Source organism: Sciurus vulgaris (genome assembly GCF_902686455.1).
Source record: "Sciurus vulgaris genome assembly, chromosome: X".
Lineage (NCBI taxonomy): Eukaryota > Metazoa > Chordata > Mammalia > Rodentia > Sciuridae > Sciurus > Sciurus vulgaris.
The window spans coordinates 37,468,437-37,490,519 of NC_136471.1; the positions used below are offsets into that span (position 1 = coordinate 37,468,437).

The following is a 22,083-nucleotide window of genomic DNA, read 5'->3' on the forward strand; positions in this document are numbered from 1 at the left end:
ATCTACACCTCTCCCTGTATTTCTCTTATTTATTTAATGTTATTAAAGGCTAATTGTAAATGCAAAAGGACAGGAAGCAGACCTCAACAGATTCAGAGAAGCCTTTATTCCTTCACGGACTTGGGCGCCCTGGGGACCCATTTTCCAGATGGGAAAATAGCCATCAGTTACAGAGGAGATTTTGGTTTTGTAGGGTACAATGAGGATAATACAATCAATGGAAACTGTGACCTTGCAGTTTTGACCGTGCAGTTTGACCATCCGGGGCTAGTTGTGCAGGTTAAAACCAGACCCCAAGGGGTGAGTACTCAGATCTTGCCCATTGTCATTCAGGACTAATTTGCCATGGGAGAAGGTCAAGGTTTAGGACCCAGCATTCTGTATCTGCCCCTTTCCCTCACGGCCCATTGTTATCAGGAAAGAATGCAATGGGAGAGGTTTAATGTCTGGCCAATTTCTCCTCCCTCCATTTTTCTTGGGGAGCTGTCTTATAGGAATATTATTTTCCATAACCCTTCACTAATGCTACAAGTGGAGAAACAGTATGTGCGAAAATTAATTGATTCACCCATCTGCCTAATGGATTCTCATTTGATGAGTTTCGACACATTAGTTATTTTACTAAATGGGAAATTATTTTATCTTTATTTAACTAATCATGCCTCCCCAGTACTTACTAGGTACAATTCAACCTTTTCAATGTGGCATTCAATGTCCATACACAACCTAGGGCCTTTGCCTCTCTAGCCTTACTTTCTATTTTTCCTTTACCCGATGTTACCGAAATCTCAGTCCTTGTCCCTGATGCCAATTAAATAACGAGGAGGTGGTTTTGAAAAAAGGAAAAGGAAGTTTTATTGCTTTGCTAGCAAAGGAGAAACACGGGGGACTCCAGTCCCAGAAGCTGTGGTCTGCTCATCAGGGAAGACAGAGGGTTTTTAAAAGAAGCTATTTAAAGGCTGCATTCCAGGTGTGCCCTGGGGGAGGGGGAGTCTCAGGTGCGCTCTGATGGTGTGTTGAAATTCATTTGTTAATTCGGGAGATAGTCACTTCCTAGTTCTTCTGGTGACATCTCCCTCCTGTGGAGCACAGATAACTCAAGGATCTTATTCCCTGCCCCCAGGTTAGGGAGGGGGAGATGGAGTAGAGAAAAAGAAAAACGTGTCCCTTTTAAAATAAGCAGAGAAGGCTATATTCAAAAGGTGGAGTGGACCCCTGTTATTCTGAGACTTCTCAGGTTAATCCAGGTTCCTAAAGTATCCAGAAATTTTAAAAATTATATGTAACAAGCATTTACTGTATCCCTAGAAAATCCTTTTGCTCATTGTACTTGCTTGTCTTATATGGCCAATTCAAATTTGTTCAATTAGTCATTCATTCAATAAGTGAAACCTGCCTAGTGTGTGGCTGTAAATGAGCTAGCAAGATAATTCCTAGGATTTCTTTTTTGTTGTTGTTGTTACTTGGAATTGAACCCAGGACCACTCTACCACTAAGTTATATTCCCAGCCTTTTTTATCTTGATATGGGGTCTCACTAAGTTGCCCAGGATGCTGGTCTCAAAATTTTGACCCTCCTGGCTCAGCCCCCTGAGTAACTGGGATTACAGTCATGTGCCACTGTGCCTTGCCTTAGATATTTGAAAATTACATTTTTTTCCCAGCCCAGTGAAAACGGGGTTCAAAGATCCCAAATAAATACTGTGAGTTGTTTTGCTTTTTGTTTATCTGATTTCCAGCTGTCATTTTGTAAGTATGATACTGCTGTTTACCGGTGATGAGTCCTCTTCCTCAGGTGTTGAAGTATAATGCCAAGGCAAGTGTAGAGTAGAAAGTAAGAAGCTTTATTAAAGAAAAGTAAAAGCAGACTTCTCCCGGGTGGAAGAAGGGGACCCAAAGGCGGAATCCATCGGATTGAGCAAATCTTATCCTTTTTATAGATTTTATTCTCCTGTTCTTTCCCCCTTATCTTTTTCCTTCCTACCTATGTAATTAGGCCCGGTTTTGCATAAAGTGAGAAGCATGTGCAGGGGGAGGGCCAAGGTGATTCAGGCAGGTAAGGGCCCAGGGGGCATTAGTTAGCAGCTCCTTGCCTGTAGTCCCTGAAAGGAGCAGGTAAAGTTGGTTATCAATGGGCTCTGCAGGTCCTTGACATTCCATTCTCCCAGGGCAGTCTCCAACTTCCAGAGGCAGATGGCTTTCATGACCCCCATCTGACCGGATCCCCTATTTCTACACTAACTGCCTGTCCTCAATTCTATCTTCAAGTATATATCTATTTTAGGACAAGGTAATGCCTTTGCTAGTTCTTAATCTCACATTCTTTCCTAATCTTCTTTACTACAGGTGGTTTACATTTTTAAAATTTTTTTTTTAGTTGTAGATGGACACAATACCTTTATTTTATTTATTTTTATGTGGTACTGAGGATGGAACCCAGTGCCTCACATGTGCTAGGCAGGTGCTCTACCACTGAGCTACAACCCCAGCCCCTATATTTTTAAAAATCTAAAAAAAAAACCCTCAACATGAGCACTATGGACGCCATAGAAATTCTGTTTGGGTGACTAGATTGTGAGTAATATGCATCCAGAAGTGGCTAAACTAGGAACCAGCAAGGTAATCTTAAATCTATGTGTTTTGGGATAATATACAACCCAAAAGAACAATGATTATTAGTCAGGTTAAGAATATCTTGACCACTCCTATTAATTTCTAAAACAGCTTAGTAACGTCTTAGTATAGTATATTCACATATATGTAATAACCTACAATTGGACAAATCAAAGTGACCACCAGTAAGAGAATGGATAAATAAGTTGTAGTGCTTTCATGTTCAAATATTACTCAGAAATAAAATTAGTAAATTAGTAATGTGCATGAATGTGGATGTATCTTATGAATATGGATTTTCAGTATTTTTTGCTGAGATAAAATTCTCCATTTTACAGTGTATAATTTAGTGGTTTTCAGTATATCACAAGATTGTGACACCACCATCACTATATAATTATATGTAATTCCGAAACACTTTATTATCCAAAAAGGAACCTGATACCAATTATCAAACATTCCCCATTTATCCAAATCCCCTTCCTGTTATTTTTTTATCTCTATATATTTGCCTATTCTAAAAACTTCATATAGATGACATACATCACACAGGAAGTGATTTTGTGTCTAGTTTCTTTCACTAAGTATGATATTTTCAACATGATATTTTCATCCATGTTGTAGTGTGTGTTTTAGTCAGCTTTTTTGCTGCTGTGACTAAAAGATCTGAGCAGCACAATAAAGAGGAGCAAAAGTTTATTTGGGGGCTCATGGTTTCTGAGGTCTTAGTCTACAGGAGGCTGGCTCCATTCCTTGGGGCTGGAGGTGAGGCTGAATATCATGGTGGAGTGTGTAGCAGAGGGAAGTGGCTCACATGAGATCAGGAAGCAGAGATAGAGAAAGCAAGTCTCCACTCTCCAGATACAAAATATATACCCCAAAGTCACGCCCCAATTCCCACCTCCTCCAGCCACACCCTAGCACTTCAGTTACCACTCAGCTAATTCCTATCAGGGGATTAATTCACTGATTGGGTTAAGACTCTTACAACCCAATAATTTCTCCTCTGAACCTTCTTGCATTGTCTCACATGTGAGCTTTTGGGGGACACCTCACATCCAAACCATAACAGTGCGCGTTTTACTTCCTATTATGACTAGATACTATTCCGTTGTGTGGCTATAACACTGGAAAGTTTAGAAAAATACTTATATGTATACAGTAACTAAACAAATGTGTAGATAATCCTATAGGAGTGGGAACATATTTTCAACAATAGTGATGACAACAAGTTAGCAAAATTGGGAAAAAGAAGAAGGAAATAACTTTGACCTTTAAATATCAGAGACAAGCAAACTAAAGCCCGATGATTGCTTTTGTAAATAAATTTATTCTGGAACACAGTCATGGTCATTTAAATGTGATCTGTGGATGCTTTCCCTACTACACTGGCAGAGTTGAGTAGTTGGGAGAAAACATATATGACCTGCAAAGCTGAAATATCATCTGCTCCTTTATAAGAAAAATTGCCAATCGTGACTTAAACCATATACAATTATTCACATAATGTGGACCTAGACTTCAACATAGGAGCTAAGACTATAAATTAATTATAAATAAACACAAAAGAAAATCTTTGTTACCTTGGGTTAGGGAAAAAATTTTTGATAAAATATGGGAAGCATGAATCACAAGAGAAGACATTAAAAAGTTGGAGTTTATGAAAATTAAGTGTATGCTTTTCAAAAGATAACCTTAAACAAAGAAAAATTCAGCCACATCCTGGGAGAAAAATATGTACATACATATAACTGGTTTGTAACTTGCAATATAGACAAAAACTCTTAAAGCTCAAAAATAAACAAAAGGACTCCAATAAGATGACCAAAAAATCTGAACACACCCTTCACCAAAGAAGATGAACAAATAGCAAGTAAGCACATGAAAAGATGCTCAACATCATAAATTTTAAAGAAAACACAAATCACAGTTAGAAGTGACTACAAACCCTCTAGAATTACCTTTAAATAGACAATCAATACCATGTGTAAGCATGAGGAGCAAGTGAAAATCTGAGTAGGAATGCAAACATGGTATAGTCACTTTGAGAAAGAATTGGTAGTTTCTTAGAAAGGACCCACTATATGGTCCTAATAATCTCACTCCTGGTATTTATCCCTCAAAAAAGGAAAATATATGCATACCCAAGGTTCATATGTGACCAATCACAGCAGTTTTATTTACAAACAGCTTATATCCCTCTATAGGTAAATAAATACATCATGGTCCATCCATATGATGGAATTCTATTGGGTGAATGGATATACAAATTGGAATACATTCATACAATGGAATGCTACTCAGTGGTAAAAAGAAAACACATAAAGGTGTAAGACCCCCAAAAAGGAGACCCTAACTCTGTCCCACGGATCGACGGCAACCCCAATCAACCGCGGGAGGCGTCACTTGATGCAAAACACAAGAGGCTTTTATTCAAGCGCTGGGACCCAACTCGTGACTCATGCAGGAGTCGAGGAGTCGAGTCCCTAGCAGAAAATCTTACAAGTTTATAAAGGCAGAAACCACACATCGGGAGGGGTCACACACAGAAGGGAAAAGGGGAACAAAGCCGCTGGGAAATTCCAAAGGGGGTCTGGGTTTGCTGATAACATACAACTGAAAGAATGGACATTTTTTAAGCTGTCTGAGGTCACCCTCCCAGTTATCTTAACTCCCTAAGGTCACCCTCCCAGTCATCTCAACTCCCTAAGGTCACCCTCCCAGGAATGGGAACAAAGCCCTTAAAGCTGTTCCAAGAAACAGCCCCAAACAGAGAATAAAAGGGTAAATTGAGCCTGATAGCCAGATAGTGATCAAACAGAATGATTACCAGAAACTATTGACCAGAATCTACGCCCTGTTGTAAAACATTGTGAAACATGTTGTATGTTATCAGCAAACCCAGACCCCCTTTGAAATTTCCCGGCAGCTTTGTCCCCCTTTTCCCTTTCATGTGTGACCCCTCCCGATGTGTGGTTTCTGCCTTTATAAACCTACAAGATTTTCTGCTAGGGACTCGACTCCTCGAGTTGGGTCCCAGCGCGCTGGAATAAACACCTCTTGCGGTTTGCATCAAGTGACGCCTCCTGCGGTTGATTGGGGTTGCCGTCCATCCATGGGACAGAGTTGGGGTTTCCTTTTTGGGGGCCTTACATTTGGGGGCTCGTCCGGGATAAGATGGCCCCCCCTCATCCGCGGAGTCGACCTTGGAGGTAAGAAGGGGTACCCCGAAGTTGTCTGTCTTTGTCTTGTGTTTTGTTAGTTGGTCTGGTTCTGTGAGCGCGCTTTCGGTTTCGGTGGCAGCCGTTCGGTGACTCGTGAGAGTGACCGAACAGTGGCCGGTAGACGTGCCTGGGGGGCCACAGGTTGCAGCCCTGGGGGACGCCCTAAGGGTGGAAGGAGAGCCAGGGACGCCTGGTAGTCTCCGTCGGTAAGGGCGCTGATGGGGTTCAATTGGTGGATCAGAGATTGGTGCCCGTCTGTATCTGGTTCTGTTGTGTGTTTGTGGCGGACAAGGTGGAGGAAGGGTTGGAACAACTGGGGGGTTCTCGGACCGGGCTACTCTCGGGTGGACCCCAAAGGTTCCTTCTCTGGACTCCCCCTCCCGACAGCCCTGAAGGGTAACTTAGCAAAGTAGCTTCAGTCTCAAAAGTAATGAAAAATAAGTTCTCATAATTTTAACATCCAACCTGTCTGGATGAGATGACTAAAATGCCTTAGACACAGTTTCTGTTAAAACCTGTTAGATCCTTCCAGATCTCAGTCCAGGCTTACATTGAAATATAAATAAAAGAAGCCTAAAGGCTCAGTAGGAGACCAGTCTCAAAGCCAAGGAAAGAAAAGGTAAAAAGAGTCTTTAAAACTCCAGCAAAGTAAATGCTATATTTTTAATTATATGTTTTTTTGAGCTCATGATTTTTTGATCAGTTCTATTTTTTATTCAACTAGAGTTTTTGAACATCTGTTACATTGCAAGGGAGATTCACCTATAAAGTTACAAGGGCTTGATTTTGTGTTATTTGTATGTTGTGCTGTCTGATGTCATGTTTTGTCTGTATCAAAACTGAGCGCTCCTAAAATTAAAATTTAAAAATGGATCCAGATACTTTTAATTCACGTGATTTAAAAAGGTTCAAATTGGGTAAACTAATAAGAGTAAAATGTCTTTGAAAATAACTTGCAAGTCTCTAGGTGGTCAAGCTAATAAAATATTGATGTTAATAAAGTGTCTAATATCAATTGTTTCTAGGACTTTTCTTCAACAGGGAAGAGACAGCAAATACTGTTCAGGACACTTGTCTGATATCTTGGTTTTTTACAGAATAAGTGAATTAGAGTTAACATGTATGGGATTACTCTAATGTGTTTGTAGAGACATCTGATTAATTTACAAAGTTAAAATGCTAATTGTTAAATAACATCGAGTACTTTTAACTCCTTAAATTCCATGGGGTATCATACTTAAACATTATTGGTGTTTTCATAGGTTGGTAAATAAAAGGGTTTAAACTTGCTTTGTGTCATCACTAAACTAAAAACAAGGTTACTAAGAGTTATGTCCTAACAAGTGCAATTCTATATACAAAGGGTCCCAAAAGTTTCAACTGTGTCTCAATTAGAGTACTATAAACAACAGAATATTTAATCTTATTAAAATAGAGTAATTTATCTAAATTCAGAAATTTCATAAGAGTTGTTTCAGAATGTGAACAAAAAGGGGACAATGAATAGGAAAGAGAAAATAAAAGGTTCTGGGTATGGAAATATATTTAGTAAAAGAAAAAAGGAAATGTTTCTGGGTAAGAAAGTGCTTGTGTGATGAAATACATGAGGGTCTAAGTAAGTGCTAAGAAAGTCTGTGTAAGTAAAGGGCAAGTTTCAACAAGTTTGTGTGTAACTAAGTTGGTTATATGTATGTGAGACAGCTAAAACTATTGAAGGTTTTTCCTAAGGTGAAATACTAACGTTCTGATATAAACCAAAGTTTAATCTATATGGTAGAATGACATGGTAAAATGACAAGGATTTGAAACACTAATTTACTCTTAACTTTGTGTCTATTAAGTTTATTCTTTAGAACAATTAGTCTTAAAAATTGGGGTGTATACAATTATGGTTAAACAACTATTATAGAGTATTGTACTTTGTTACAGAGTCTACATTTCTCTTTAAAAACTCAATTTGGTAAGATACAAGTGTCAAGGTATTTGTGAAATGGTCACTATTTGTATATTAAATGTGTTCATATTTTTCAGGACCACAAGTTTTTAAAGCAAGGAATTTATTAAGCTCTGCTATTCTCCAGATTAAACTTGTCTGTAATGGTAATCTTAAACTTATAAAGAGTAAATTTTATTGGGGATTTATTTCTATCATTTAATGTTCTATTATAGGACCTGCTATCAATAGGGTATGTGTAAAATTTGTTACTTTTTATACTGAGATAAAGAATTTCAAGTGTAAATGTATTTCTAAACATTAGAGTCTGATTTGTTTAAAGGTTAATATTGTGAAATATGAAAGAAACATGAAAACATTTTGCCACTTAATCACAAAAGGAAAGTTAAAAGCTCTCTCAGCCTTTCTTTGATTCATGTTTTAGATACTATGTTAAATTGTGTTAATTATAAAGTTTATATAGACTCAGGAAACAGTATATGTAAACTACTTAATGGTATTTAAGGAAAAGAAGCAAAGATCAACATCAGAATTAGAACACTTAAGATCTGTAAAGAGCCACGCCTTACCTGAGATAAGGCTCTGCCTCCCACCTCACTGTGTGTAGAATAGCTCCAAAATAAGCCAAACTTCAGCTTATTTAAAGTTATAGTCAAAAGATTGGTTCTTGTTGTAAAAGTACTGTGATCTCAAATAGGGGATAGAATGTAGTTCTCAATCAAAATTCAAGATAGCTATTATACAAGCTGAATATATTTTTACTCTTGCTAATTTCATTTTGTAAAACTGTTACCTGTTAATGTTTTGCAGAAGTAGCTGCTCCAAGAACAAACAACCTAGGTAACTTGTGATAATAAGCCATCACCTATAGAATAGATAGTGGTAACTTCCAGTACTAATGCAGACTCCAGTTAGATAAAAGGGTAAATAACTGTAAAGTTATGGACATTAAAGTTAAAGCCCATTACTCTTAATTTATGACTGGTGAGACTGGCTTGCTGGATAATTAAGATCAAACTTAGAAATTGGAGTTAAATACAGAGGTCAAGAAAAGTCCATATTTGGGTCTTGCCCTCAACATTAGCCTGAATGTTTAAGGAAGGGAATAAGAGAACTTCTCTAAGGAGCGTTGCAACTCTGGGTCACACAACCTCCTGATCAAGGAGATTGTTGACTAGAGGATGAAAAATCATCCAGTGCATCTGCTGCAGAGGAGGGTCATGGAAAAGGGGAAACATCCCTTGATGTTTCTAAAGGAAGTCACCCCATCAAGAGACCCTGCCTAACCAAAGTCACTGGTGGAGCTAAGGAGCCGCTCTTAAGTTCTGTATGAGTGACCCCTGTGGGACTCAGCTGACTCTTTAACAAGACAGGAACCAGGTCAATTTGACCAGCTTGATCTTAGATACCCAGCAAAACAGTTAAAACCAAAATATAGCCATTCTTGGGCAATTAAAGGAAATAATAGTTAAATGTAACTTAAGATGTAGCCTGATAACTATCAGAGAAACTGCCAGAGTCAGAAGTTTTAGTCAGTTTAAGGCCTGCAGACCTTCCTAAGCTACACAGGTAGACTTAATCTATGTTTGCCAGTATGATTATCTATTTCTAAGTAACAGAAGTATAGAGATCTCTACTAAACACAGGTTATACCAATAAAGGGATATTTTACAAAATCAGATGACATTAAGTAGCTTAACTATATTTTTTGGGGACATCTATGGCAATGTTAAAGTCCCCAAATAAAGGCCTTGTCCTCTCCAGCCTTTGCTAGGCCTAGTTATGGGAACAATTTCTCAGTTCTTCCACCTCCTGGTGAGAGATTAACTTCTGTCATTTTCATGATACTCAGTGGCATGTTTCAGATGCTGCAACATTTACTTTGTGCTAATCTCATTTCAGTACTCATGTCTTTTTGTTCTTCTATCATACAAGCAGCCACCCCCAGATGACTTTACAACCTGCTCTTCCCCAACCAGGCTTCTTCCTGGGACCCCTCGATTGACCCGATTTTTTAAAAAGGGACTCCAAACTGCTTGTCCCTCGCTGCCCCCATTCAGCTTCGAAGCAGCCAGAATGACCGACGCCCCTTTTCATTTCCTTAACAAGCAGTTATGGGTTCCTAAAGCTAAAGGGGGGAATGAAGCCAGAATTGGGAATAGGTAGTTAGTGTAGAAATAGGGGATCGGGTCAAATTGAGGAAATGAAGCCATGAGGTCATCTGTCTCTGCAAGTTGGAGACTGCCCCTGGAAGAATGGAATGTCAAGGATCTCCGGAGGCCATTGATTACCAAATTTACCTGCCTTTATCAAGGACTGTTTATCAAGGACTGCAAACAAGGGGCTGCTAATTGGTGGCCCGCCCCCTCGGCTCTTGCCTGCCTGAAATCGCCTAGTCACCTTCATCAGGGAAAGAATAAGTGCTGTACAGGTACTAATGCTCAGGCAATAATACCAGTCCCTCCGCCAAGGAAATAGCTTTGGAGAAGAGTATATATAGAGATAGAAGTTCCATGATTAGAACTTACCAGAAAAGAAAATGGGGAAATGAAAGAATGGACATTTTTTTAAGCTGTCTGAGGTCACCCTCCCAGTTATCTTAACTCCCTAAGGTCACCCTCCCAGTCATCTCAACTCCCTAAGGTCACCCTTCCAGGAATGGGAACAAAGCCCTTAAAGCTGTTCCAAGAAACAGCCCCAAACAGAGAATAAAAGGGTAAATTGAGCCAGATAGCCAGATAGTGATCAAACAGAATGATTACCAGAAACTATTGACCAGAATCTACACCCTGTTGTAAAACATTGTGAAACATGTTGTATGTTATCAGCAAACCCAGACCCCCTTTGAAATTTCCCGGCAGCTTTGTCCCCCTTTTCCCTTTCATGTGCGACCCCTCCCGATGTGTGGTCTCTGCCTTTATAAACCTACAAGATTTTCTGCTAGGGACTCGACTCCTCGAGTTGGGTCCCAGCGCGCTGGAATAAACACCTCTTGCGGTTTGCATCAAGTGACGCCTCCTGCGGTTGATTGGGGTTGCCGTCCATCCATGGGACAGAGTTGGGGTTTCCTTTTTGGGGGGCCTTTCACAACATGTTTCACAATGTTTTACAACAGTGCGTAGATTCTGGTCAACTGTTTCTGGTAATCTTATATCCTGTGTATCTTAACCGTCTGAGCACTATCTTGCTCAATTTACCCTTTTACTCTCTGTTTGGGGCTGTTTCCTGGAACAGCTTTAAGGGCTTTGTTCCCATCACTGGGAGGGAGACCTTAGGGAGTTGAGATAAAACACACAGATTAAAAAAATGTCCATTCTTTCAAAGGTACATCTATTTATCAGTATATATCTCAAAATCATTATGTTAAGTAAAAGAATCCAAGTACATAAGACTACATAATTCATGATTAAGTTTATAAGAAATTGTAAAACAGGTAAATCTAAGGTATAATAACAGAAAGCAGATCAAATTGCATTGGGCCAGAGTACAAGAGGTAACTTGACAGAAGAGTGGCATTAGGGAGCTTTCTCCCATAATGGAAATGTTCTCCATCTTAATTGTGATGATGGTTACATGACTATAAGCATGTTTTAAAATTCATTGAAACATTCACTTAAGATGGGTGATTTTAATTTTGTATTATTTATAGTTTTATAAAGTTTGTTTAAGAACATGTTGAAAAGGTCTGTGTATAAGTAATTTTAATAGCAGATAGGACTTGTCTTGTGTATGTTTTACTTCATGGAACTACATTGATGAATGCTTAGGGTGATTATATTTTTTTCTACTAAAAGCAATATGGCATCTGAATATCTTTATTATCATTGTAAACTATTGAAGTTGTCCTTTTAGTGGAATTCTCTAAGGTTAATTTCTAGTTGTAGAATTGTTCAGTGGATGGACACTACAATTTTTACACATATTACCAAACTGTTACACAGCGAGGTTATACCATATTGCATTCTAGCCGTCAGTGCATGAGATCACTCACTTCCCCATCCTTCCACCAATACAGAGTGAAAGATAACTAATTCTGATTTACTTTGTACTTATTTGATTAATAATGGAATCAAACAAACTGATACCATTTTTGTCATTTCCAGTTTTTCTTTTTTTTCAAGTAGTCTGTATATGCCCTTTGCATATCTTCCCACTTTTTTTCTTTCTTATATTTATAAAATTATGATGGATTTTTATATGCACAATATGTAACTTCTTTGTCATATGAAAATATTTTCCAGTTACTCATTTGCATTTGAATCCTGACTATTTTCTTTCTTGGACATAAAGCATACAGCTGCTTAACATGTTCATATAATGGAATCCATCAGTCTTTTTCTTAATGATTCCTGCTTTCAAATCCATATTTAGAATCTCCATTGCCCTCTCTTTATGAATAAATATTCGCTAATTTCCAGTTCTTTAAATTTTTTACTTTTAAACCTTTGTCCTTTTATTTTATTTGGAATTAATTGGATATATAATATTAGGAAGGGGCTTAATTTTGTGTCAAATATTTCATTGGTTTTTCGAGCACTACATACTAAAATAATTCTTCCTTTTCCTACTGATTTTAAGGTACCTTTAGCATGTATTATCTTGTAAGCTTGCATGTGGGTGAGTCTGATTTGGATCTTTCTTTTCTATTCCAGAATTTTGTCCTTGGAGCAACAAGATTTTAAGTATTTTATTTCCTTTGATGAATATGTTTTAAATATCTGTCAATAATTTTTATTATTCTTAAAACACAGTTCTTCATTATCTTGTCATTTTTAATTCCAAATAAATTGAAATATTTAAAATCTTAATGTTTTTCAATAAAATTGTTTAGTCTCTGCCATGAGCTTGGTACGTATTAGCTTTTTATTCTTTTATGGTGTTGGGGATTGAACCCAGGGCCTTGTGCCTGTGAGGCAAGCACTTTACCAACTGAGCTATATCCCTAGCCCTGTATGAGCTTTATGTTAGGGATTTTGCTTTGTGTGTATGTGTGTGTGTGAGTGTGTATTTCATATGAAGGAGACTTTCTTTGCTATGTTTTATAATGATTTATTCCTGATATATAGTTATTGGAAATTTTATTACCTAGGATTTTATTGTCATCCAATATTATCACATGGTTTTTCTTTTGTCATCTACTAATGTGACCAGTGAACTCCTAATACTTTACCATTCATGCTATTCTTTTCTAAAAATTCTTGTAGAGGTTTTTTTTTAGTCTATTAAATTAGTCATGAATTTTAAAGACCACAAAGTGATAACCTGGAGTTGAAAATATACTGTAAAACAGGGGTTATGAAAATATGATTACCATTATATTTTATGAAAACGCATAAATCCAAATCTTTGCTGAATGAGGTTGACCCATGAAAGGCCAAAGGAAAGCTTGACCATATTGCCCCTTCTTACCCTTTCTTATCTTTAATTCTTTACCTCTAAAGAAGGGCTCTGTTAAAGTATTTCACTGATTTCAATGCTGTTTATAAGTACTCTCAGAGATTTGTATGCATATTTTTATGTTCATCAGCACCCAGCTACGTGCATGCTATGTAAACTTTGTTTTTTAGAACAAACTTTTTTCTCCTCTAGCCTACTGGTGTTGCTGTCCAACTGATTCAAGGCCCCACTGGAACCTTTTAGGGTTTCCTAGGTTACATGTCTAAAACATTGAATGGCTATTTGTACTTTTTTCCCCTAGTCCTGGAAAACGAGAGAATCCAAATAAACCAAGAGAAGCTACTGTATTGAACACAATGAAGGTTTCTCTGGTAACATAGGACTCTTTCCCTCACCATCTACTCCTTTCCTTTTCAACTCTGTCCTACTCTGATCTGCCAATCAGATCCCCACTTCTTAGTTCATTTATTCTTTTATAATAAGTTAATTGAAATAAAATAATCAACTGATCCAGTTAGACTTCTGAGCTCCACTCAAGCACCATGATTGTCTAAATTTTTAGTTTGTCCAAAGAGCAAATTTCCTTTTAAGAGTTCTTAAGAAAGTTTACTTTAAAAAGTAGAAAATGTCTAAGGAAAATGGCATATAGCACATTACTAAAAAGACATACTTGTTTCTTTTTCTCTCCCTAGAATTTTTTCTAAATGTCCACTTTAATGATACTGCGTACAATCCATCTAGCACAGTAAATGATTATATTATTAGTGTGTCAAATCATTCAAGAGGAAGAAGTTTCAATGTGTTATCTTTGTAATCATCTATGCATTTTGTTAATTCAATATAGCACTTTCTCTTAAGAACCTTTTAAAGCCTCTACTATAAACCATTAATCACAAAATATAACTTAGAGATGAATTCAAGAGGTGCTAAGACACATTAATTTCATGTTTGTAAAGCAAAAGCATAAAACATTTCTGAAGGCCAATTTTAAAATGAGGCAAAAACACATTAAATACAAATCTCTTGTGAGTATTTAAATCTACCTGCAATGTATGCTATAATATATAATCCCTCCAGGTAATTACTTATACTTAGAATAAATTTCAGGCCTATATTTCCCTCTTGTTATTTTTCTGTTATGTATTCAGATTTCAAGTGCAACAGAAACAATAAGTCACTGTATGTAGGCAGCAATTAATGTTCCTTGTTTCTCATATTTTCCAAGATTGTCAGCATTGCCAGACTAAATTGAATCAGTAATATTTTAATACCTTCTTATTGCATAGTTCATTTTGTTAATAAAGTAGGAATAACATAATGTTTGTCGGGTTCATGGCAGTGTGCATCAAAGTTGAAAAAAGAATTCTCGTGAGGTGGCTTTGTTTAAATTTGGCTATGATTTGAAAAAAATTCAGAGCTACCTGGAAGTGGATCTTAAAATACTTTTATCAGTAGAGGATAAAATTGTTTTATTGTTCTTGTAATGCTGTCATGTAAGAAAACTATAATTTAAATTCAGACAGATCTTCTACAGTGTATTTGTCCTGACAATGATTGCTTCTGAATTTAATTAGTTGGTATCAAAGAATGATCATAAGAATTAATTCTACAATATCAATATGAATTACTTTTTCATTTTAAGGGTTAGCTGGAATCCTAAATGTAAGTCATTTATAATAACATTTCCATGGTTTTTCCAAAGAATGGAGATAGACAAAACAATATGAATATAAATAAGCAAAATATTTCTCACTGACTCTACTTAATGATTCCTTTTTCCTTACACATTGTGTTAGTTTCTGTCACTATACAGAAATACTTGAGATAATTAGCTTATATAGAAAAGAGATTATTTTGGCTTGCAGTTTTAGAGGTCCCAGTCTAAGAACTGGTGGATTCGTTGCTTTGGGCCTCTCGTGGGCTTGCCAGGTGTCAATGGCAGAGTAGGTAGTAGAGCAAACTTCTTACCTCATGGCAAGGAAGCAAAAACAAGCAAGAGAAAGGGGCCAGGGTCCCACAATCTCTCTCAGGGGCACACCCTCAGAGACCTAAGAACCTCACCCAGGGCCCCTCCTCCTAAAAGCCCAGAGCACCTTCCAATAGCACCACTCTGGTAACTAAGCTTTTAATACATGGATTTTCAGAGGACACTCAACATCCAAAAATAACACAATTAGGTCTTCCATTTTGTTTTCCATATTGGGTTTTGTGATTCACCTGCATTAGCATCACTTAAAATATCTTTAAAATGAAGATTCCTGAGTTCTATTCCAGATGGATTAAATCAGAATCTCTGCATGTAGGAGTCTGCATTTTTCCAGTCTCAGAGTGATCATGAGACTCGGTAAGGTTTAGGAACCACTGTCTTAAGAATAGGGCTGGGGATATAGCTCAGTTGGTAGAATGCTTACCTTGCAAGCAAAAGGCCCTGGGTCCGAGCCCCAGCACTGCAAAAAAAAGAATAAAGGTTCTGATAATACCCTCTATGCATTCTTCTTTGAGAAAAGCCAACCATGCTCATTGAAATGCTGACTCCAAAAGTTGTATCTGTAGCAAAAATCTCTTCCGAGATCCAGACCTATATATAGACCTGCTTATCTCATATAACTGAGACATTGTCATAAGGGATCTCTACCTTTTTATCTGACTCAGCACATACAGACACACATGCACCCCTCTTCCCTTGTCTTGTGCTCCTTCTTTGGAAGCCTAATTTTGACCAAACACTACAGTATTATGTCAACCACATCCACTTGTTAATCCCGTCAATTCTGTCTCTTTGACATATACATATCTTTTGTCCATATTCAATATTGAGCTCAGCGTCTTGCACATGCTGGGCAAGTGCTCTCCCGATGAGTTTATGTTTTTAATTCACCCACTTTCCTCTTCATTCTTATTGTCCTATCTTATTAGTAACCACTGTTATCTCTTGTTGGAAATTTTCCACATCTCTTTTACAGATTTCCTTACTTTCCCTTGGTCTGTCCTCAAACTTTTCACCAAGAAACAATCGCAGTAATCACTCTAAAATACAAATATGGTCATGTGACTTTCCTGCTTAAAACTCTTAAGAATCTCCTATGATCATCAATATGAAAGTTCACATTTCTTAATTTCTCATATTGTTACAGGGCAAAGTTCTACCACAGAGCCAAAGCAGCTACGGTCATCTTCTCTCACTGGTTCTTGTGATCATGCCAGAAAGATTTCAGAAATGCTGTTCAAATAGCAAGTGTGAGTTTATTAGAATGGATAGGAAAAGGGAAAAGGGGACACTCTCAAAGGAGAGAGTGTGCCCTCTGAGAGAGGAGAGGGAAAATGACCCTTACCAAGTCAGGGGTTTCTAAGGATTTTCTGGATCCCATTGTCCTTCCTCAATTTCTCATACCCCCCCCCCCCTTAATTTGTTTATTACCCTTCGAACAACCCTCAGAAAACCTTTTTTTTTTTTTTTTTTTTTTTTGGTAAGCATCTAGGATGTCCTGGTGACAAGGAGTGATTTGTAACATAGTTTGGTGATAGGGAGGGTCACAGACACCCAGTAGGTTTTCTTAAGAAGATGTAATTAATTATCCTTGGGAAAGATTTTGACATGCCAGGTCCGCATCTTCCAGGTACTTGCCTACCTGATAAGGATCCTTGTGGCTTTCAGTCACCCTTCATTATCCTTTCCCTGGTCATGTCTTTCCCTGTATGGCTGACTAGCTACCTAACAATGCTACTCTTCATGACATGATTATTCCTTATCTCTTTAATCATTTCTTCTACCACGCCTCTTTCTCCACACTGGCATATGTTCATTTGGTTCCTGTTTTTCAAAACTAGCAATTTTCAGTTTGAGGAACAAACCATAGTACCTGTTTACTCCATAGCATGTATAAAGTCATTATGAAATTTTTCATTTGTCCTTCCTTGTAGACTTGGTTTGTTCATCTCTATATCCCCAATGCCACACACAGGTCTCAGTACCTAGTATAAATTTTTTTGTTGCATGAATAAATAAGTAATGGGTAACATAGCATTTATTTATAACTATTAATAATATGCAATATAATATAGTATAAAAATAGGTTCTGGAAACAGAATCTCTGGGTTACTCTCTGGCTTTGCTACTTATTATATGACCTCAAACAATTTACCTAAAAAGGTCTGTGCTTTAGGTCCCTAATCTTTAAAGTGGTTCTGTTAGTAGGCCCTACTCCCTAAGATTTTTATGAAGATTAAATGAGAAAATAAAATATATTTTTTATAAATATAAAGTTGTCAGAAAAGTATCTGGCACAGAGCAAGTCCTCAAAAAGTATTAGCAATCATTTTTTGTTTCTTTCATGTTTCAAGAATTATTCCCCACTACTGAGAGATATCATCATTTTACTCATTTAAAAATTTATTTCTCTCCTCTCAGCTATCATCTTGAAGGAATCACATTTGTTTTAGTGTAACTGTAATAGATGCCCTTCCTTACCCTGTCTCATTTTAGAAGTTCTTCTCTGGATTTTCCCTAGCTCTGACATTGCTAAGTGTGAGGACCAGAATTTTAAACAATATTTTTGGTGAGAATATAGACTCAAATGAAAAATATGTTTAGTTTCTACAGAGTTTCCTGATAATAGCCATCATTTTTCTTGCCCTGGTAACCACATTGACACTTTGGGATAATATCTTCAGGGAACAGTCTACCAGAACTTTGAGATCATAATAATTTTCTGCAGGCATAATTGATAGCTCTAACCCCACATCCCAAATCTTGTGCTTGAATAAAAGCTTTGCTGACAACAGAAGGAATTTTTGTTATTTATTGTAAAGAAAATTAATAAATGGTTAGCTTTGGGGCAGACTTATACCAATACACTATTATTTCTCACTTGGTTGATTCTTAAAAAGATTTGTTAGGGCCAACAACTTAAGTTTTATAAGATAAGGGAAATGGGATTTTTATATAAATTTGTATATGAAATTTTTAAGGTTTTCTAAGATTGATGGGATTGAATTCTTATTTTACTTTGGCTATTTCAGAGTGTAGATTATAATTTCTAAGTTGGAAAAGAAGAGTTACCTAATTAAATACTGTGTTTATCATTTTATAGTAATATTTTGAATGAAAAGTTTGAAGAGGCAAGTTTAACTTTTTCTGAAACAAATCAGATAATCAGAATTTTAGAGGTGGAAAAGATGCACAAAGTTATCTACTCCAATGTACACATATATGGAAACTGGGACCTAAAACCAATGTCACACAAGTAGGCAAGTGTCAAGCTAGAACTGCTAAATGAAGTTTATGTGGGGCTATTGTTTTGGACTTGCTTCCTACCCTAGGCCCCAGCAGACCAGATCAAATGAGAATGGAGCGATTTGTGGAGCGATTTGTTGTGCTCAGTGTCACATAATCAAATTGAATTTTGAAAGGGGCCCATTTAAACAACAAAACACCAGGAGATTCCAGTCAACCTGACTTGGCATAATAAGAAAGTCTTCTCTGTTTTAACCCTCTAAGTAACTGAAATACCAATGTTCGTTCCTTCATTCTACTGGCTTCAGCCTTTTTCTGCCTACAAAGCCAACCTCCTCCACTCAACTCAGAGGAATACCGATTCTATTTCACAGAGTGAAGTGTTGCTCAATTCTAGAATTTCAAATACAAACCAGTTAGATCCTTAAAATTAAATGTGTTATAATTTTATCTTGTGGCAGAATTTATATGTGCTGGTTATCAATTTGTCGTTTTGTTACTACATGATAACTAATTAAAACAGTCAATTACAATAGAAAATCATTTACTTATAATTAGAAAACAACAAAGAAGAATTGATATGAAAAGGAGAATGCTAAACCATGGGTTAAAATTACTAGAGTGGGGTAATTACATTAATAGGATTTTATAATGAGGAAGATAAGTTTACATCATGTTAAGAACTCCAAAGTTACAGGTAAATTCAGTGGGGAAAAAACAATACTCAAACAACCTTGAAAGTTGTAGTGAAGTAGGTCTTTTCTTTGGGAGGACAGGTGTTTCCATACAGAGATAATACATAAAATTAACCTTAAATTTTCAGAAGATTTGTTCTTTCAAGGAATCTTATAAAAATGTGCTATAAATAGGAATCATCTTATAAAAATGTAGTCTGCCGATCGCCCACATCAGGATCACAGGGGAATATTTTAGAAGAAGCAGTTTTTCTAGGACCTCATCACAGACTCAGAATTGCAAAATAAGAATTTCTGAGGACAGAGCCTGGGATCTTCATTTTAACCACTATGCCCCTCATCACCAACTTCATTCAGTTGCAACATAATGGTTGTGTTGTTTTGTTTTGTCTTTTTTTTTTCTTTTTTGTACCAGGGATTGAACAGGGGCACTTAAACACCAAGCCACATCCTCAGCCCTTTTTAAAATATTTTATTAGAGACAGGGTCTCACTGAGTTGCTTAGGGCCTCACTAAGTTGCCGAGGCCGGCTTTGAATTCATTATCCTTCTGCCTCAACCTTCCAAGTCGCTGGGACTACTGGTGTGCTTCACAGAGTAACATAATATTTGAGAGTCACTAAATGAGTCTAAGAAACATTTTACAAATATTGATATTATCCAATAGAGTGAAAATCCGGGAATTAAATTCTATTTAACAAAATTTCTAGTTTAATATGTGCCAAAGGGAAGTCACTCTTTCTGTATTACTTACAAATAAATTTTTCTTAAACTCTTTCCTACCTTAGAAAACTGGATTATGCCTACCACATCTTTTCTGTTGCTTTGGTGATTCTGAATTTTGGCATACCATAGAACTAATCTTTGGCATTTTACTACTCTTCAGAAGATACAGAGATATAGAACGGAATCTATCTATCAATGCCATAGAATCTATGTGGAAAATTCCACATTTATATTTGGTTTTATTTGAACATTTCAACTTTAAAATGAACAAAGATAATTTAGAATTTCCTGTGTTTTCAAAATGAACACATCCCTGACCCCAAGATTCTCCTATGTCCCCCCATCTTCTCTTCTTCCTCTTTTAAGTCCTTCCCTAAGAGTCACTTCTTTAAAACTAGAAGGTCTCATCTCCATGTTAAAACATCTCTATCCACTTCTGTGGCTTGTTTCGCATTAACTTAAGATTAAAACAATTATTTCATTGAAAGTTTATATGAAGGCTGGGGCTGTGGTTTAATTGTATGGTGCTCGTCTACCTTGTGTAAGTCCCTGAGTTTGATCCTCAGCACTATCGCGCCCCCCCACCCTGAAAAAGTAAAAGTTCACATGAGTTGACTTTGTATTTGCAATGCCTTTCAATATCATGTTGGCTTAAAGTGGAGGGAATGGCTGATTGTGAAAGCCCTAGGCACAGTTGCACATAGCTAGTCATCCCAGCTACTTGGTAGGCCAAGAAAGGAGGATTGCAAGTTCAAGGCCAGCCTGGGGAACACAACAGAGCAAGATTCTGTCTCAAAATAATTAAAAATACATACATACATACATACATACATACATACATACATATAAAAAATTTTAAAAAAACAAGAATGGTATCTATCAACTGAAAATGGAATTTTAATTTTTTTTTTGTTCTAATTAGTTATACATGACAGCAGACTGCATTTCGATTCATTGTACACTAATGAAGTACAACTTTTCATTTCTCTGGTTGTACATGATGTACAGTCATGTCATTCATGCAATCATACATGTACCTAGGTTAATGATGTCAATCTCATTTCTCCATTTTTCCCAATCCCATGCCCCAACCCCTCTGCTCAATCCAACGTTCCTCTATTCTTTCCTTACCGCCCCACTGTTAGGTATCAGCATCTACTTACCAGAGAAAACTTTTGGCCTTTGGTTTTGGGGGATTGGCTTATTTCACTTAGCATGATATTCTCCAACTCCGTCTATTTACTCCATCTATTTACCTGCAAATGCCATAATTTTATTCTTCTTTATGGCTGAATAATATTCCACTGTGTATATATTCCACAGTTTCTTTACCCATTCATCAACTGAAGGGCATCTAGGTTAGTTCCACAATCTGGCTATGGTGAATTGAGCAGCTATGAACATTGGTGTGGCTGTATCCTGTAGTATACTGATTTAAGTCCTTTGGGTATAGGCCAAGGAGTGGGATAGCTGGGTCAAATGGTGGTTCCATTCCAAGTTTTCTAAGGAATCTCCACACTACTTTCCAGAGTGGCTGCACCAATTTTCAGTCCTATCAGCAATGTTTGAGGGTAACTTTTCCCCCACAGCCTTGCCAACACTTATTGTTGCTTGTATTCTTGATGATTGCCATTCTGATTAGAGTGAGATGAAATCTGAGGGTAGTTTTGATTTGCATTTCTCTAATTACTACAGATGTTAAACAGTTTTTCATATATTTGTTGATCAATTGTATATCTTCTGTGAAGTATCCGCTCAGTTCCTTAGCCCATTTGTTGTTTGGGTTATTTGTGTTTTTGGTGTTAAGTTTTTTGAGTTCTTTCTACATCCTGGAGATTAATGCTCTATCTGAAGTGTGTGTGGTAAAGATTTTCTCCCACTCTGTAGGCTCTCTCTTCACATTATTGTTTCCTTTGCTGAGAAAAAGCTTTTTAGTTCGAATCCATCCCATTTATTGATTCTTTTTTTGTTTTTCTCTGAGGTGCATGGGGATTCGAACCCAGGCCCATGCACAAGCAGGGCAAGCGCTCTACAGGGTGAGCTATTTGCCCACTCCATTTATTGATTCTTGATTTTATTTCTAGTGCTTTAGGAGTGTTGTTAAGGAACCAAGTCCTAAGCTGGCATGAGGAAGATTTGGGCCTATTTTTTCTTCTGTCAGGCATGGAATCTCTGATCTAATTCCTAGGCCCTTGATCCACTTTGAGTTGCGTTTTGTGCAGGGTGAGAGATAGGGATTTAAT

The 22,083-nt window shown here is 37.1% G+C and overlaps 1 long non-coding RNA gene across 2 annotated transcripts in view; it reads left to right on the plus strand.

Moving 5' to 3' along the window:
• The window catches only part of LOC306651733, a 495,681-nt gene extending 486,927 nt beyond the window's left edge, over positions 1-8,754 (plus strand). The window contains exon 3 of one of the 2 annotated variants that reach the window (XR_013761192.1): positions 8,649-8,754. This is a non-coding gene — a long non-coding RNA (uncharacterized lncRNA). Of the gene's footprint in view, positions 1-7,958; positions 8,027-8,648 lie in introns of those variants that run through there. The other variant, XR_013761193.1, reaches the window with a different exon arrangement.
• The last annotated feature ends 13,329 nt before the right edge of the window (positions 8,755-22,083 follow it).